The 6,480-nt window shown below is 38.1% G+C and overlaps 1 long non-coding RNA gene across 3 annotated transcripts in view; it reads left to right on the top strand.

The window, feature by feature from the left end:
• Positions 1 to 6,480, top strand: part of LOC148542721 (uncharacterized) — a 154,555-nt gene that overhangs the window by 54,041 nt on the left and 94,034 nt on the right. The gene's annotated exons all lie outside the window — the stretch shown is intronic.

The raw sequence follows: 6,480 nt of genomic DNA, 5'->3' as shown, positions 1-6,480 counted from the left end.
ATTATTACAGTTAAAGAAAGATATCCTGTTGGGGTGAAGGTATTTGCATACAATACAATGGCCACATTTAAAGGAACTGTTAATATTGAAATGAACCTCTATATACCCCTGCCTGTACCTTCTAAAATCCTTCCTATAAACCTCTAAGGATGATGCTAATTTACGTACGCAGTCATACAGTAAATAAAGACTTAGACCTGGAATCTGTGGTTCCAAAGCACAAGTGTTATTCAAGTAAAAGTTCAGACAGTTACACGCAATTGATCCAGACACAACTTTAGGCGCAAAAGGAATTATACAGACCCAAGTACAGAATACATACGCAGCGCTTCCGGACTCGGTGATAGGCATCAGCAAGAGACCCCTCGTCATTCAGCAAGAAGACTAAAAACCCAGCGTTTGAGCACACATATTTATAACCCCCCAGAATAGACAGGACAATAGAGAAGTTTGTTGCTGATGTCATTGGTTCCCAGGGGAGAACCATCTGTTACAGAGCATTTAACAGGCTGGTTCAAATAGACTCTCCCTGCCTCTAACAGCTGGGGGTCTTTCCCTTCCCGCCCCCTGTAACATCCTAACAGTTGTTCATGAAATATACATTTGGTTGCTTGTAGTCTCTGCGGTCCATAACTTGGGAATGCATGATGCGATCTCCACACCGAGAGTACCGTAATTCTGTTGAAAGAGTGCGCATCAGTTCGAAACCAAACACGGCTGTCTTAGCATGTCTAGAACCTTAGTTATCAAATATCTTTATTTCTCAGCATTTAAACTAACTGAACCAACTTAAATCATATACTTTAAAGCTTATTAAACCTTATGTGTGAATATGTAATGTGTGAGTATTCGGGGTTTGATATAAAGACGTATTAACTGGGGACAGATGCATGCGCATTTAGCTACTAATCGGTATTTTCATTCGGGGTCTTAAGCATAATGTGTGTATGTGAAATGGTGAAAGATGCAATCGCATGATGCTAATAATTGTGCATTCGCTACTGGGCATCATGTTAGCAGCTCAATTGTGCGTAATGTGCGGTGTTTATGCATGAGATTCCAACCATGATGGACTTATCATATATATATATATATATATATATATATATATATATAAAAATAGAAAAAAGGCACTCACCAGGTAGAAAATGAAGATAAAACATCTTTAATAGAATCATCTTTAAAAACATCACCATATTGTCGACGTTTCGATCCTCACAGGGACCGTCATCAGGACAATCCAAGCCAGTGTGAACAGAACAACACCACAAAGCATACTGAGTAACCACTGTCCCTTGCCTCTGATATACCTGCTGCAGGTCCTATAGCTCCACCCACCAATAAACTCATGGTAAATGCTAAAATCACATATAGGTTAAAGACTACCACTCTGAAATAACACTAAGTGTAGATAGCATAGCGATTTGGCTCCTGAGAAAGTGTGGGCCATATATCTTAAAGGCATAACACTTAAAACAACTGTAAAAAAAAAAAAAAAATTTTGAAAAACAAAATGGCGCCCGCAGCTATGCGTGTCACCTGTATAGCCCATGCGTTCCACAGGGGAAACAATGGAACAACAGTGTTGAGATGGAAGATCGTTTTTTGGCGAGAGGGTACACTAGGACCACTTTGGCCAGATGCCTTTGTAAAGCGAGATCTAGGCACTCACAGGTAGTACAACGCGATAATCAGCCTATTGATCAGCGACGTATGATTGTAACAACCACATCTGATGTTAGGTCTCATCAGACAGAACAGGCTTACAAGAAGTTTTGGCCAATTATCACTACCGATTCAAGCTTTTCAAAAGTGAACAAGAAACCGCCGATGTGTTCTTACCGGCGAGGTGCCAACCTTAAACAGCTACTGATGAAACCCACGAAGCAGCCTAGGACTACAACACAATCCTGGTTACCATTGCCCAAAACAGGATGCTACAGATGTGCAGACTGCACTACGTGCCGTTCAATTCAGGTTGGTACACATTTTTCACACCCTCATAGTGGCAAAAAGATCAAGATACGCCACAGGTTACACTGCACAAGCGATCATGTTATTTATTTGATTATTTGCCCGTGTGGCTACTACTACGTCAGGATGACCACGTGCAATTTCCGAGAGCGCATGGCAAATCATCGCTCCTCTATTCGGAGCGCTTTATTGAACCATGATTCTGACAAACCTGTAGCGCGGCATTTTGACATTCATAAACATTCCATCAACAGTCTCAAGTGTATGCTCATCGACCACATCCCCAAATTGACACGCGGTGGGGATCGCGAGATGTTGTTAAGAAAACGCGAAGCAAGATGGATTTTTGAGCTGGACACTGTGGCCCCAAGAGGACTTAATGAGGCAAATCCTTTAAATATATTTTTGCGTTGATTGGGTTTTTTCACAGGACCGATCTGCACTATTTAGTGCATTATTATATCATTACATGAATATATGATTAATTTATACTTTTCTGTTTTCTATGTTTTTTAATGTGTTTTTAATTTTATTACTTTAATTTGGGGATTTTTTTCATTAGTTCTTTGTTTTTTCTTTCTGACATTGTCCTTTGGTCATTATAGTGTTTAGTTTTTGTTTCATTTTTTCGTGGTATAATACAATTTTGCTGTGGGTCCTAAATCCATCAGAGCCAATATGTTTTGTCCCTGACATGAATTGCTAACGTTTTTCACCAGCTGGAGGGTTAGTTATATGCAGAATTCGTGTGCTGAACTTAGCACAGTCATTACAGTCCGTTTTTGATGAGATCAGCTAGTGTTGCTGATCAGCTGGAGGTTTGTTTACACATGTGACCAGATTAAGACATTTCCTGGTTCAGCTGGTATTGTTTCCACTGTGGAACGCATGGGCTATACAGGTGACACGCATAGTTGCGGGCGCCATTTTGTTTTTCAAATTTTTTTTTCTTTTTTACAGTTGTTTTAAGTGTTATGCCTTAAAGATATATGGCCCACACTTTCTCAGGAGCCAAATCGCTATGCTATCTACACTTAGTGTTATTTCAGAGTGGTAGTCTTTAACCTATATGTGATTTTAGCATTTACCATGAGTTTATTGGTGGGTGGAGCTATAGGACCTGCAGCAGGTATATCAGAGGCAAGGGACAGTGGTTACTCAGTATGCTTTGTGGTGTTGTTCTGTTCACACTGGCTTGGATTGTCCTGATGACGGTCCCTGTGAGGATCGAAACGTCGACAATATGGTGATGTTTTTAAAGATGATTCTATTAAAGATGTGATTTTATCTTCATTTTCTACCTGGTGAGTGCCTTTTTTCTATTTTTGTATTTTTGGATTCTGCTGGATCTCTAAGGAGCACCGCCTTTATATATATATATATATATATATATATATATATATGTGACTTATATTTGAAGCTTTGAGTGCGGACTTACGATGTTATATATATATATGAAAACATTGAATCTGTTTAAAAGCGCCTACGTGCTAAACAAAGTGCTGTGCGTGCATAAATATTATTAATTAACTTCAAAAATAAATAATAATTAATAAATATTATTAATAAACTTCAAGAAGATCAGTATTAAATATCTGTGTTCTTTTAACCAATAAAGTGAAAAGTGCAAATGTGAAACAATTTCCTTAATAACACAAATAAAACAGTGGTACCATCTAGGAAAGTGCGAGTGAAAATAAAATAGTACTCTGACTATAATATACGTAAAATACACAAAATTTATTTTAAGACAAGAAACATAGTATAAAAATCAAACAATAAATGCATTCCTTGAAGAAGTCTGATTGGCAGATGAAACACGTTGGATGCTCCACTTACCTCTCATGAACTTTACTACCATCCCTATCAGATAAGCCGCAGAATCCTTTTTTAAACCATATTTATTGTTAAGTCTTTTTTATAATATTTATTTATCTGTGCATACCCCCATATACCGGTCAGTGACAACTTTGTGTTTGCTGTGTATAGCACATTTATTTCTGCATAAAACTTATATTTTTTATTGTTTGATTTTTATACTATGTTTCTTGTCTTAAAATAAATTTTGTGTATTTTACGTATATATTATAGTCAAGAGTACTATTTTATTTTCACTCGCACTTTCCTAGATGGTACCACTGTTTTATTTGTGTTATTAAGGAAATTGTTTCACATTTGCACTTTTCACTTTATTGGTTAAAAGAACACAGATATTTAATACTGATCTTCTTGAAGTTTATTAATAATATTTATTAATTATTATTTATTTTTGAAGTTAATTAATAATATTTATGCACGCACAGCACTTTGTTTAGCACGTAGGCGCTTTTAAACAGATTCAATGTTTTCATAAATCTATTAACAGCAGATTACCACTGCTGTACTTCTTCTGTTTGAGCTGACACCCATACTATAGGGGAGTGCTATACACTATACCTTTTACATTTGAAAAGCTATATATAACTTGAATACGACTGGTTTTAAGGAGTAGGACTTCTTCCTATTTTATTGAAATAGGGTGTTTATTACCTTTTGGCGCCGTGTTCTCCCATTGCCTTATATATATATACGCACACATGTACATACATACACACACACATATCATTCCTCACTCACAGTTTCAGACTGCAATGCAAATGTGACCTCCAGCTGTGAAGCTAGGCCATTCTGTCTGGGTGTGAAACTAAAACCTGTTTGGATTCAGACAAATCCAATTGTGTAGATCAATGCCTGGATTATATTACAATTGCCAACAGGGATTCCCAATTTGTATGTAAAACACTTACAGTTTCTGGTACATTGTCTATTCTATTTAGATTATCAAAAACATTGCCATCTGTTCTTAGCTCGTGAGTTGTAGCTTAAAGTGACGCTGGTCGCAAAATGGCGTCTTGCAGATTCTTGTTTCTAAAATGGAGTCTAGCTGCCATTCGCAAGATGGCGTCGCGCACGCTTCAATTTTAAACTGATCTTGTCTCAGCCAATTATCCAGCTTTGACAGTCCACCCTTTGATAGCGAACAACATGCTATCACAATCTGCTATTAGAATTTAATTTAGGCTTACATTTATATATTATTTAGTGTTATTATGGGATGGCACAAGGTGGTTCTTAATCCATCGATAATGTGTCTCTGAGTGGGGACATAAAACTACTATTATACGCACACCGCGGATCTTGGAAGATCTTGTGAAAGTTGTGGGGATGCACCAGTCTTATAAAAGCAGTCTTGAAGGGGAATTTAGACTTTACATTATCTGAGGTGTTTTAAAAATAAAATTTCAATATGCATGTCTAAATATAATACATTAAATGATGGTATTTCCTAGCTCAGGGTTGTAGTGCAGTTCTGTATTTACCTCGGTATTCATACTGGCCACTATCATAATTTCATTCTTTCGTTTTACTCTATTTTTACATTTTCCACACTTCAACACAATAGGAACACACCGGACGCATATGCCAATTATTATGATGACAATCAGTATAAGGATCAAGAATTTGCCTATGCTGGCGATCACTTCCTGGACCCATTCCCCTAGACCTGAGAACCATTTCACTGGGTTCAGCCATGAAACCCATCCTTCTATCTTTTCCCCTACTTCAGCCACTGAAGCATTATGGTTCTTACGAAACTCCCATTTTAGCTGCAGAATTTCATCCATCCTCCGATCTAGCACCTCCTTGGGATCGCTGGTATCATTGGAGACATAGGTGCAACATTTTACTCCAAATTGGGTGGCTAACGTTACGCAATACCCTCCAGTAACAGCAGTTAAATAATTCAACACTAGCCTGTGTTGCACCAGTTCTTACTTGTACGCTTGCAATTCTCTCCCTGTGTCATCGTACATCTCGGTGATATTATCTATCAATTTAGCAAGTTCCTGAATATATCTAAAATTTAATGTACCCCGAGCAATTCTGGTGGGATCCAGTGCGGCTAAAACTTGAAAGCCAGTTGTCTCACTAATTAACTGAGCGGCTTTATGCACATCACCAGGTATCATATTTCTCTTGCCTCTGTGTTCATATTGCGTGTGACGATATGGTGATGGTGTGTTTTTATGTATACCAAGCATTTCAACATGTGTGAGGGTCATAACTTCTGGAAGTATTCTTCCCAAATAACATAACAATTACAATACTAAAATTGGTCAGACACTCCCCTGATTGGCATTGCACTCCTCCTGACTCCACTCAATCAGCACTGCCATCAGCTCCCATTTTCTCAATCGGTCCTCCATCACAGACACTGAGTATCCCCAAGCAGATCATCACAACAAAACTCTGGAAAGAAAAAGAACTAGGATGACCACAGCAGACCACTCCATTGCTGGAAGCACTGATCTACACATTTCTTTAGCTCAGATATCTCACGTCACCTTTTTAATCCTTCCGGCACAAGCTCGCAATAGACAGGTCCACGTTATCGCCCTTGTCTCCGCCTTGTATCTCCACCAGTTGGTTAACCTCCCTATAGTGAGTGGAATGGACCCACGTATC

This window comes from Taudactylus pleione, unplaced genomic scaffold (genome assembly GCF_031769625.1).
Source record: "Taudactylus pleione unplaced genomic scaffold, aTauple2 ptg000009l, whole genome shotgun sequence".
Classification (NCBI taxonomy): Eukaryota; Metazoa; Chordata; class Amphibia; order Anura; family Myobatrachidae; genus Taudactylus; species Taudactylus pleione.
The sequence above is the reverse complement of the archived record's forward strand: the minus strand, read 5'-3'. Positions and strand labels throughout refer to the sequence as shown.